Raw genomic sequence first — 13,247 nt, forward strand, 5'->3', positions numbered from 1 at the left:
CAAAAAGGGAAAGATTAATGTATATACATACTCTAAAATTCAAAAGGAATTAATCATTTTATTCAGCAAGGATGCATTAAATTGATCAAAAGTGGCAGAAGAGACATTTTATTTTGAAAAAGATTCTACTTCTAATATGTTCTGTTCTATTGAAATTTATATTTATCAAATACTCCTAAAAAAAGTCAGTTTCCACAGCAGCACAACTGTTTTCAACAGAGGCCTGGTTTACATTACAGATTTGTACAAAATTTGTGCAATATTTTCTAAATGTTGATAAAAAACTATTGCAAGCGTTTCCATTAAAGCTACACTGTGTAACTTTTTAAGTTGATTCTTAGCAAAAAACACTTTGTTCTTTCAAAATTATATGTGCTCATTTATGTGTATTTACTTCCACCAACTATTCAATATTCTCGTAAGCGTACAGTCTGCCATTCAGTATACATATGAGCGAGTCGTTCGAATGGCGGCAGCCATGTTGCGCTTCCATCTTGAAAATACATTAGCCAAAGAGGGACATACCTGGAAATTCAAGCTTCGCCTTTTCACGCTTTTACACTCAGTGGCACCGTGACGAATGCGAGGGGGAGATTACTCTGTAGGAGCCAGCGAGTTAAAACGCCCTCGGAATGGGAGGGGCTAGAAAGTAATATTCTGTTGGTAGTCATATACAATTTCAACGCTAGATGGAAGAAAATCTTACACAGTGTAGCTTTAACCAATGTTATGCGTAATTAAAAAAATCATGGCGACGGATGTTGGTAGGTTTATGTATATCGCAGCCACAGCACTAGCCATATTTTTAAATCAAAGGAGACATAAGCCTGTAATCCAAGCATTAATGGCAAGGAAAGCCTCTTATACTCTGGAGCGGCCATTATGGGGTGTTTGTCCTTTATGAGTTTAATAAAGAACTGTGTCGTCTTCTGTCCAAACAAACCTTTAAAGTAACAACATGTAGCTTTTCAACCTTCATAATATATTTCCAAGACCCTTGTGATAGTACATCGACTTACAATAGGTTGAATGAGACGTCTGCCAGAGCCTGACGGGGTCTGTATCGCTTTTACTGGCACTATGTAACTTTGCGGTGCGGGTAGTAACCAGCGCTCAAAAAGAACTACAAAATTCGACTGCTTTACGGCATACGTCACTTCGCCCACCACTTCCTCAAATGTGGCCAACCAGCGCGTTTGTTTTCGTGCGTCTGTTTTCGTCATGGCTGAAGCAGCAGCGAAACGTAAGAAGTCCAAGGTTTTGTCGGAGTAGAGTCGGAAGAGGAAAAGGGAGAGTGATAAACTGAAAGGCAGGACGAGGATCAATATGGGTCGAGCGTTTGCTCGCTGGCGTGAGCTAATGGAGGAGGAGTGTTTCCAGACCGATGCTGACTTGGCCGTCATGCTGTTGAACTAGTAAGTAACTGTAAATTGCTTGCATACTATCTTTAGTTTTTCTAATCTGTTGTCTGCCTGGCTACGTTACGGAAACTATCTGGTCCTCCATTTATTTATCTTCATGAATCAGCTAGTAGATGAGCGAATTATCAATCTGGTAGCTAGTAAACACTAACATGCGTTAGTTTTAGATGGTTAGGATGCTATCGCTATCATTCTCGTTCAGATTTGAGCATTGTAATCGACATGCAAATCGCAAATGTTTGAATTAAAATGTTTAGTCTACTAAATATGTATAAATTATAAAAGGAGGAAGATTAATAATATTATCATTGCCCATATGAAAAAAAAACCTACATGCTTCATATACAGTAACCGTAAATCATTTTACGACAGCGGTAATGGACAATTCCGCTTCCAACCTGTAGGGCGACCGCAGAGGAAAAGTTCCATGTTGTTGCTTTAAAGAATAATCAACGTTTACGTAAGCCACGTGACCTGTAAATGCGATGAAACTGTTTCCTTTACAGTGTTGCGAAATTATCCTTTTTCAAACTGCCTGAAAAACCACCTCATGCGAGCGTAATTTTTTTTTATTTTGTGATATATGGAAGTTTTTTGCGAAATTGACGTGTTTCCATTCGGAATTTCAATTTGCCCAGTTTGAAGAGTAATGGGAATGCAGCTATTGATAATAAGATACGTTTCTTGAGCACCAAATCAGCATATTAGATTGATTTCAGAAGGATCATGTGACACTAGAGCAATAGCTGCTGAAAATCACAAGAATAAATATTAAAATATGTTAGAATAGAAAACATTTTAAGTAGTAATACTAATAGGTTTTACTGTATTTTGATGCAGCCTTTTAGTGAGCATAAGAGACTGCTTTCAAAGACATTAAAACAAATATTACCGACTCAAACTTAATGAAACTGATCACTTCTTGTGTGCAGAAGTTCAGGAAAGTCCCCTAAATGTATTTGGACACTTACAATATACTTTAAAAATGTATAGATGTACTTTTTAGAAAACAAAACATCAAAATGCTTCACTTCACTTTTGCAATGACTTAAGGTCATACACCATTTCAATATTATAACAAACAATATTGTAACAAACTACTAATATTCTGTGTGAAAAGTATGCTTGTACTTTCTTTATATAAAATACGTCTTGGTTTGAAATTTTGTTATCTCTACATTTTTAATGGTCCAAATACTTCTTGAATTCAATTTTTGTTCAGACGAGGTCAAATGCTTAATTTCCTTTGACGACATGCAAAATGCAAGTCCATTGTCTTCCGTATTGTCGGTGCATGGCTACAAAGAACAGAGAAGCTCTCTTCAGCACCTCCACTAATGTGGGTCACTCTGCAAATGAGCGATTGCCTTTGCCGTCATAGCACCAAAACACTTTCTGTAAAGCTCTAAGAGGCTCGGAGCATTAAAATAAACCACTCTAGGGAGACGTGCTGCAGGCCGGTAAGACCATCCCACATCTCCAGTGTAGAATAGGTGGATAGGTGGTAGATTAAACTTATCTGAGGACGAGCCAAATGGGCTGTTCTCCTCCAGCTGAATTTCTGACGGAACCCTTTCGCCGTGCCATCTTTCGACTGCCTGCAGTGGACTCTAGAGGACTCTGAGCTCCACAGGGTGGGCAGATTCTAATAAAAAGTAGTTGACATTTTAATTGCATTTTTCTCATCAAGGACTAATATGCGAGATGGGTCTGGCATCTCTTCGGAGAGCAATGTGGGTGATGTTATGATCAGTAATTTCTTTGATAAACACTCAGAACCCCCATTGATACGATCTCGCAGTGAGCGGCTTTGTGTGCAAGCGCTCCTCATCTGCATTTGTTGCCAAGCCCAACTAATGGAGACATTTGATTGGAGCGCAGTGCATGCAGAACGCTTTGGCTTGTAGCTTTTCGCAAATTGCGTTAACAAAGGCTGCACGCTTGGACCACTACAGTATGTGGATGCGCAAACTATTGTGGAGAAGAAGTTTCTGAATGTATATTGCTGTGCTAAATTCTTAAATTAATCAAGGCCAAGGAGAGGGAGGTCAAAGACTCAATTTCCTTGTTTAGTATTAAGCTTGTCACGCTAAATGAAACCATGTCCAAATCGTGTATCGTGGTAGAAAATGAGTTGCTCTTAGCGTACATAATAACTTTATTGGATTATTTTGTTACACTAATCTGTGAAGAATATAAAGTCAGATTAGGCAGCTGCCCCCTGGTGTGACAGTCACCAAAGACCTCTAAGATTGTCTGTATTAGCGTTTCCCAGAAGGCCATGCAGTGCTGTTTAAATACATAATGACTTTCAATTAAGAGTTCTATAAACATTGTAAATTACATGTACTTTTCAACTTGTACATTTTAGGTGGAGAGAAATGTCATTGCTGTGTTTCTGATGAAAAGTATGAGAAATGAGCAGCAAGCTTTTTCTCATGACAACTATCCAAGAAGCCACCTGGATTAGCTCTGTTTTCCATTGGGCACTAACACACTCGTACACACACACTTCAACATCACCAGGTTGAAATGAATTGAGTAATTTACCATCTGGTTGATGCCATCATATCCTGCTAGTGTGTTGATTGTTTCTCATTACACGCCTGCTTATATCCACTCATATCCATTATAAAATATCATTTAAATTTTCATTTGATTATTTGCATTTTTTACACCAATATATCCTCTTAACAGCAGTCTGTTGTATAACAGAGCGCTGCTCCTCAATGAGAGCATGGTTTCGGGGTTAAAGGTGTAAGCACTTTCCAAGAGGCTCCCAAACGGATTAAACGGTGGAAAAAAAGAGAGGTAATTGGAACTAGTCGGCATAGCTACAAACAAGAACTTCCCTCAGAAGCTTTAAATTTACTGTTTGAATGGCAGAAAAAACTCAAAGATTTTTCAATTACCAATTTTCTTCGTACTTCTCTTTTCTTTTTCTCTTATGCATTTAAATTGGATATGATCTCAGAGGAAATGGTTATCATTTTAATGACACTCTCCATTCATTAAAGGCTCCAGATCTCCAGCCTTCACACTCTCATGGGGAACCGCCGAATAAGAGGCAGACTCAGAGAAAGAGAGAGAGAGACGCTCTGTTCAATTACCTCTGTGTTGGCCCTTCCTCACGAGGCCCCGCTGTGTGGCCCTTAATCCTATCCTAAGGAGTCAGGCCCAGGTGCGAAGAGAACTAGAAGGAAACAAAAGATTTAAAGTGCTTTTTGTGTTCACTTTTTCAACAGAACATGCACATCAGAAGTAGATCAATTTACTTCAAAAACAAAAAGGATGTTAAAGGGTTTTATTTTTATTATATTTATATATAAAAAGAAGAAAATAGTTAAATATAATAAAAATAAAAATGCTATATACATAATAGAATATAAATATATAATATAAAAAGAAAATCGTTTTAAAAAATCTATTTATCTAGAGTTAAATTTATCAAGATTTAAAGATGTTTAGCTATTTTAACTGGAAAGACAAAGACTAAAATATTGATTAAGAAAACGGTATAATTGTATAACCCTAACCTAACTAACCCTAACCTTTTTTTATTGCTATAGTCTAAAACTATGTGGAATGGGACGTATGATCTTTTTGATAAAAATGATATAATTGTATGAGTACGGTTACCTCATTGAGAGAAATGAGAATCATTTGGCTTTAGTCTTTGTGGGCCTCATTAATTGGGTTTAATCAGAGGATTTCAAAGAGAATATAAGATCAAATATTAAACATGCTCAGCTGTCGTGATACACACAAAAACCGTTCATTCGTTTGTTCCTCTAAATTTCCTCCTAACACAAGTTGAATAACATCAATGCAAAAAACACGCGGCCGATCCTTTGTAATTTGCATTTTAAGGCATGTCTTTAAGTCGGCAAATGTGTTCTTTTTGTAAATAAACCAACACGCCAGATTTCCACCTCACCTCAGGGGCAACAAAGCAACATGTTTTAAGTGGGGAGAAGAAACAACATTTGATCAGGGACTAATCACAAATTTCACTCTACGATGCTTTTAATATTTCAAGTTCCTAAGCAATATGCAAATAAGAACCGCATTAATCGTCGGGCGCATTAGTAAGTCAAGGCACACAACGCAGCTTCGGAGATCGGCTTTATTCATTGTGTAATTAGGACCCAAATGTTAATGAATTATGCTAATTCGGTACAATTAGCATATAATATTGAAGACAATCAACAATTAGCATATGCTATTGGAAACAATCAAAAGGGCTGCATTCCCATATGGATCTTGCACCCTACGTAGCCTATAGGAAGAGGCTGTTATGTGGGACGCGGAGGGGGTATGTGAATTATAGCACTTTCTTCCTCTCATTCTCTCTCTCCCACCCCCCGCGTGGCAGACATGACCTCTATAACACCGCGTATAGTGGTGTGTGTGTGAGAGCTAGCGGCTATGTCTTATCTTTGCACGAGTATGTGTTTGTGTGCATACAGTACAGTGGGTCCTAAAAGCTTCTATTTTGAATTTTGTTTTATAATTGACGTTATCAGCATTGAGTAACCATTAGATTTTAGAGTTTCTTATTTTGTCAGCGGCACTCGAGTCGCATGAACTCCACAAACTGCATAAAACCTGATGATCATGTTCTCCAAGCATGATCCAAAGAACAAATACTAAGAAACTCTGGAATCCATGTTAATATTTCAATTCCTCCAAACTTTTTACTCAATGCTGACAATTTTAACTATTTTTTTTAAGTTCACATGATCAATGACACAAATTACCTAGAATTATCTAGAAATGACCTAGCTTCGTTTACCTAGAAATTGTGCAAAATCTTTCTTATTTTACATCATAATGTTACTTTGTTCATTTTTATATTTCTAGGTTTGGATTAAAATGTGAGGTTTCACTGAATACTTCAATCATAAGGAGCCCATTATAAAAATAGCACTAAATAAGGCCAATTAAAAGCTTTCTTTCCACAGAATTTTCCTTTGTTACATTTTAGCAGATAATTCATGCCTCAATGAATTTTCACCTACACTATTGTGTTTCACAGCTTGACCCAAGCCATAAAATTCACATAATATATCCATCAGACGCTGCTCCAGCATGTTCCAGTTTAAGCCATTACAGCAATCAAGACTCACTGCCATTAGAAAGCTCTGGTATTTCCTCTCTCGCTGAGATTTCTCCAGTGACCTTGGGCAGGTTCCTCCAGGTGTGTCGGCAAGCCTGTAGTCAGTGGCCCCTGCTGAGGCCCCGCCGTTCTCGTGCTCTGGGTGCGAGATCGAGGTGGAGGGGCGGCGAGCCGATCAGAAACGCTGCAGCCAGGTCGCCCATTTGGAACTTATTAAAACGGTGAGGCGGGGCGAGGCCCAGGTTCGGTGGGCCCCCGTGGGGCCCCGCACTGTCTGAGCTCATTTGCAGAGTGTCCTTTCCCACTGACAGCCTTCTAATTCGCATTTGAATTTAGGTCACATTGATCTGGGCCTGCGTCCAAAGCCGGCGCTCCCAACGGAACCTCCTCACACAGGCAGGACTTTTCTGCCCAGAGAGAGAGAGAGAGAGAGAGAGAGAGAGAGAGAGAGAGAGAGAGAGAGAGAGAGACTGCCCGCAGCGCTACGGGTGTGAGATCTGTTGGTGAACGTTCCTTTCTCTGGACACAAGGACGGATGCGATGGATGGATGGATGGATGGATGGATAGATAGAGATGGAGGAAAGGTGCGTGTTAAACCAGAAACGAACTGTAGAGGGCCTACAGAGAGAAAGAGAGAGAAATTCTCAATGAATAAGTGCTCTTTGAACCACTCCAGATGTTTAACAGGTCATTGGCTGCAAGAGTTATATATGGAGACATGTGTTATGATATAAAGCTGACTTCATACATAAAGAATATAGCTAGCAACTTGTCATCTTTAGCTGAAACATAAGGCAAGGTTACTAAAGATGCAGAATCTGAGCTCTAGCTGAATGCACGTGTGTGTCTGTGCTTGTGAGGGCCACATTTATGAGAACATTTTACTTAAACGTCTAGTACAAAAAAAAGGATTAATAAAAGGACAAAAATAATAAAAATGGAAAAGGTATGTTTACAGTACATTGTCTCCTAACCATGCACAATGCAACAATGTGTGCATACACCCTCTCACTCTGCCATTCAAAGACGTCAAACACAAACGAATTCACAGGAGGAAAACAGTGTTTCTGATTGGATAAAATACTTTTGTTCTATTTACAGAGCCTTGGGCTGCCACAAAAACAGCTGTGATTTCTCATGACACCTATTGCAGTGATATCTGTCAGTTATTTGGAACATTTTATGCAAAAATGGATAAATAAATAAATAGTTTACAGCACCTTTAATTTACAACTGTAGAAGTCAACAGAAGCTTAAACTGCAGGCGAGAGGAAGACTTTTTTATGTCAGAGCCAGAGCACTTAGTCACTAATGCAACCATATAACAAAAGGTGAAATAACCCTAAGCAATCTACTAATCAGTTCTAACTGCCTCATGTAATCAATAAAATAAAGTCTCTACTGTATACAGTACAGGCTGACAAAGTCTGGTTATGGTGTCTAAAGGATGAATGAAGGTGACAGTCGGATGTACAGCTGTAGCGAGTGAGATCCTCACGGGCAAGTGTGAATCCGACTCTCCCCTCCTTTCTCTTGGGCTCCTCCTGGATAATTCACTGCACAGACTGCACTGGGAGTTTTTTCCTTTGTATCCATTACCATTTTTTTTTTTTTTGCTTTTCTCATGAAATTTGCAGATATGGAGGAGGCTCTGACCTCAGCAGCACGGATGTCTCACATTCCTCAAGAACTCAATTAATCACAGCATTTAAAATAAATAAATTAAGGGCGTCGTGTAGCAGTGCAGAAGCAGCTGCATCCTTACAAGTGCTCCTGAGAGACCAAATTAAGCCACAGAAATGTATATCTAATACACCGGCCCACTAATGATGCCCGTTAAAAGAGCGGGTATGTAGGCACAGCTTAAAAATTACACGGGTCATTACGGCAAATTGAAACCAAGATTTATCTGCTGCCAGAGAAGCGCATAATTTGTTTTACCTGGTAATCACAGAAGCCATATAATTAAACATGAAAACAAAAAGCACAAGAGCTATGAAACAAGACAGTGTGGAGTGATACTGCAGGACTGGATGTCAAATGCAAAGGGTTCTAGGTGGCAGCAAGTCATTGAGAATAGACTGAGTGTTAACCTATGTGGTGTGTGAAACTCTAATTGCTGTACTAAATAATATGGGATACCTGGAAGAAAGAGGTATAGTTGTTAATGTTCAGAGGATTGTTTGGGAATTTTCCGGTTCCAAATGTGGGATTGAAATCCTGAGACACTAGAGAAATAGATTCAGTATCAAATGATGAACAGAGCAAATGTTTCCGCTGTAAATCTGAAAAGAGCCTTATCGTGGAAAACAGGATATTACTTGCTATTTTGACATACCTGTAGAAGTATAATTTACTCACTCTCATGTCATTCCAAACTTTCCAGAACTTTTACTTTGTCATTCCATACTTTCTTTCTTCTGTGGAACACAAAAAAGACAAAAAATTCTTTATATATATTATACGCAATTGTGTGTGTGTGTGTGTATGTGTGTGGTGCCTGTAAAACCTTACATTATTGGGACAAAAGATGGCAATATCTGAAATCCTTGTCCTTGTGGGGACATTTATGATCCCCATGAAGAAACCAGCTTATAAATCATACAGAATTATGCTTTTTGAAAATATAAAAATGCAGAAAGTTTTCTGTGATGGGTGTGTAATTATATATTTCATAAATTTGAATGCGTGTATAGATAACATTATTATAAAATTATGAAATATAATTATACAATATTACATTTATATATTTAAAAACAATAAATCCAAAAACAGCGTTTCAGATTTTTGAATTACACAGGTCTGTGGGCTACCCACGCCAGTTCACTCCAGATTGAGTGTGTGAAGCATAAAAGGTCATTTATAAAGGGAAATAAAACATATTAATTAATTTTGTGAATGGAAATATCACAGTAAAATGCAATACTTCTATATTCAACAATTAAATGACATTACACTTACTGGATTATTTAGTAATCTCTTACACTTACTGGATTATTTAGTAATCTCTTAACATTTGGTATAAGGACATCCATGACCTATAAATCCCAAAGATAATATCAGAAATGATCATTTTAGACCGTCAGTATAAATAGCCTTAGGTTTCAGAGTATAAAAGCCAGTGTTTCTCTGCTGCATTCATGGGTCTCATGCCTACAGTGTCACCCAATCCCTGGGAAAAGAAGAAAACATCTGCATTTTAATAGATTTTTTCACCCATGTCTTTCAACATCATTAACTTTATTACGCCGGACACTCCTGTTGCAAAAACAATTCAGCATAATCATTTGCGGTGCATCTCCCCTGCGAGGGCATATACCCTCCTCCTCCTCCTCCTCCTCCTCCTCCTCCTCTCTGCCTGGCAATTACCACCGAGCCACAGATGCATATCTCAGGCAGCACAAACTAGATGCAGCAGATAATGTGATTACTCAGTCATTACATATTGGAGTGCATTCATTACGGGCAAAGACCAAAAATCTGGGCATTGTTGACAATGCCTGGGCAATGCCCAAGATGTACAAGGTTGCGGAAAACATAATGTCCATAATTTCATGTCGGCAGTTCAAGATGATCAGGCCGAATCGCAGAGGAGATTGAAATGCATACGATTAATTCATTATGCAAACCGAATTCTGATGGGATGTGAGGTTGTCGTTAAAAAAAAACACAGGAGAGAGAGATGTTTGTTTTTTTTTTAGATGAAATGGTAATGTGTGAATGCAGACAATGACAGGGGGTCCCATTGGAGAAGATGGGAGGATTGTGGGTAAACAGGTTACAAAGACGGTAAATGGTTTTAGCAGCCACCTGCAGAACGTTCATTAAAGCGATCGAGCTTCTCCGAATCGTTTTCGGCTTAACGTTAATATCACAAAAGTTGTTAACGGAATCATGATAATAATCTAGGACATTATAATCCTATAATGGGGCTTACTAGTGAAGAACGCACTACAGCCAAATCACTCTACAGAGAATCCTAGCTCCCCAAGACTGTCATAAAAAAGCAGTTGATGAAATCCTGCCAAATTGTCTCATTTAAGCGAGATTAAAAAAAAGTTGGTCAATCCATGAATCATTAAAGCAGTGTTATTTACGCACAAACTTCAGGGCCCAAAATTATTTATCGTACAGTGCATTATTGAGTGCGCGGTGTCGTATTTGTGCATGTTGAAACCGGGGCAGCGCTCTGCAGAGTGAAACAGAGCAGATGTTGATTATTTAAGACCAACTGATACAATCTGCACATATTCAAATGGGAACGCCCGACTGTAAGGAGCAATTTCATTCAGCAATTTACTGCAATATGTTAATGCGGAAAGAAAGGGGGATTAATCCCTAAATGTATTCAGTCAAATGAAATGAAATAACCTATATTTGAAAGTGTAATTTTTAACACACCTTATTATTTCAATCCCGGTAATTGAAACTGCAATCCCGGCAACTTGTGTTAAATTAATGTGTGGCAAACGGCACCCTTCGTTTGCCAAGCCTGAGTGAGTTTCTGCATGAATTGAATTTAATTATTCCTGTGGCCCAATATATTATTAATCATCTATATTGATTTCTGAACTCCCTTGCTGCTTGTGGATATGCAAATCCGACCGTGGCAATATTGGGGTGGGATCATTTGCATGGAAGCCCATTATTATTTTATAAGTAAATTTTAATGTGGACTCAATTAAAACTCAGTGAGTGGAACAGTTAAATTGGCCCAAGGTATGGGCTCCTTGCGTACAGGCGCAGGACTAGGATGTATCAATTAGTACAGATCAAACTTATACTCATCTACAGAGAGATAGAGGGGGGAGCTGCAATCTAATCACACTGGCTCTCAATGAAGGAGATGTTCTAGTGATTTTCTCTGCAGAGCACGCCTATTGCAATGAAATGAAATAGGATCAGTTGGTCATTTGGACTTACTCAAATCCGTCTTTGAAGTAAACTATAATTGAGACGTGATTAAATGTTGTAGCACATTTAATTTATTGATCAGAAGGATCGTTAAGATGAGGGCCGGCGAGTTATTTGCAAACCTGTCCGTTCCTCAGATTAGAAAAGGCTGTGATTGACTATATCATGTGAAGAATAGAAGAATATAATAGAACAAATGCAAGAGTAACTGAAAATACCATTTGATTGCTTAAAAAGCATTATATTAGTTGATCAAGCATACTATTATGCATGTACTGTATTAGTTTTTTTTTTTTTTTTTTTTTTTTTTGGCAGAAGCCCATAAAACTGTATGACATTAAAACGTTTATGTTTCTTTTGTGGACGTCATTCTTCATCTCCGGCTTGAGTCTGCAAACAAATCATAGCCAAGATGCTATTCATCATAACAGCTCAATGCAAATCCCTTTGCCAGAAGTTAACAGCGATTGCCTTAGCAATTAAATGACACATATACTGTATGTCTGATTCTGAGGGACCTGAGCATATCTGCACAAATCAAATAATTTTAATGGTACAAACGTGACCTTTGAAAAAGCACTCAGGGCATTAGATGAGCTCTTCACCTCGTAGCCTAGTTTCGTCACACACAGCCCGGGCTGGGAATAGAGGTGGACGTCTTTCTGCTACAGCGCTAATTGTGCACAGAAGGGAAAATAGATTAAAACACTGTTCAGGCTGATCTTTATCTGAGAGGTCAATGTGTGCACAAAGCTTTATTTTCCTTTTCCTGACCTCTCCACACAGGCACATTCTGGTTTTTTTTTTTTTTCCCGGTCATGTTATGGCAAGGTCTCTCTCTCTCTCTCTCTCTCTCTCTCTCTCTCTCTCTCTCTCTCTCTCTCTCTCTCTCTCTCTCTCTCTCTCTCTCTCTCTCTCTCTCTCTCTCTCTCTCTCTCTCTCTCTCTCTCTCTCTCTCTCTCTCTCTCTCTCTCTCTCTCTCTCTCTCTCTCTCTCTCTCTCTCTCTCTCTCTCTCTCTCTCTCTCGTCTTGCACATTATTACTAAGCATTCAGGCAGTCAGGATATAATTTTTACTTTTGATTCAAGAATAATTCCGGACTAAATGTGCCTTTCTCTGGTCCCCAAGTGTTTGACAATCAAAACATATTTGATACTTTTTTTTATTAAATATAAATGGAGCAAAATAACTTGTGTGAAATTTAATTTGATTAAAAATCAGGTAATTATAATGGTGGCAAGGGGGGCTTTTCAACCCCCCCCCCCCCCCAGCATGGGACAAAAAAAATAGTGTAGATATAATGGGAGTAGTAATACTGTTTTTTTTTTATTATTATTATTATAGAATCACAAATAGTTTTCTTATATCAATATATTTTTGCAACATTTAAGCAAATAGTTAATTTAAAAAAAAAAAAAAAAACATTTGACAAAGAGTGTACCATTACCAGTTTATTTCAAACACTTTTGGCATTTAAAAAAGAAGAAAATCTCAACAACTTCTGTATTATTCTGCATTTAATTCAAAAATATCTGCATCAAGGTTTTTTTTTTACATCACAAATTCTATCCTCACTCATTCAAATTTGAAAGTTTAATCATGCTCATTGAAACTGAAAATCATAATCTTTGGCTTCAGATTCAGAATATATGTGATAATTTCTGGTATTTCTCTTAAATGTTAGATCGAATTACTTTAAAATTAGCCCTTTCGAACTTTCATAAAATAAGCTCATGTCTCAGAGACATTTTTTTTTCAGAGCCTGGACGGAGACAAACTTTTTTAGGTAAGC

This window comes from Squalius cephalus (assembly GCF_949319135.1).
Source record: "Squalius cephalus genome assembly, chromosome: 14".
In the NCBI taxonomy this organism is placed as follows: Eukaryota; Metazoa; Chordata; class Actinopteri; order Cypriniformes; family Leuciscidae; genus Squalius; species Squalius cephalus.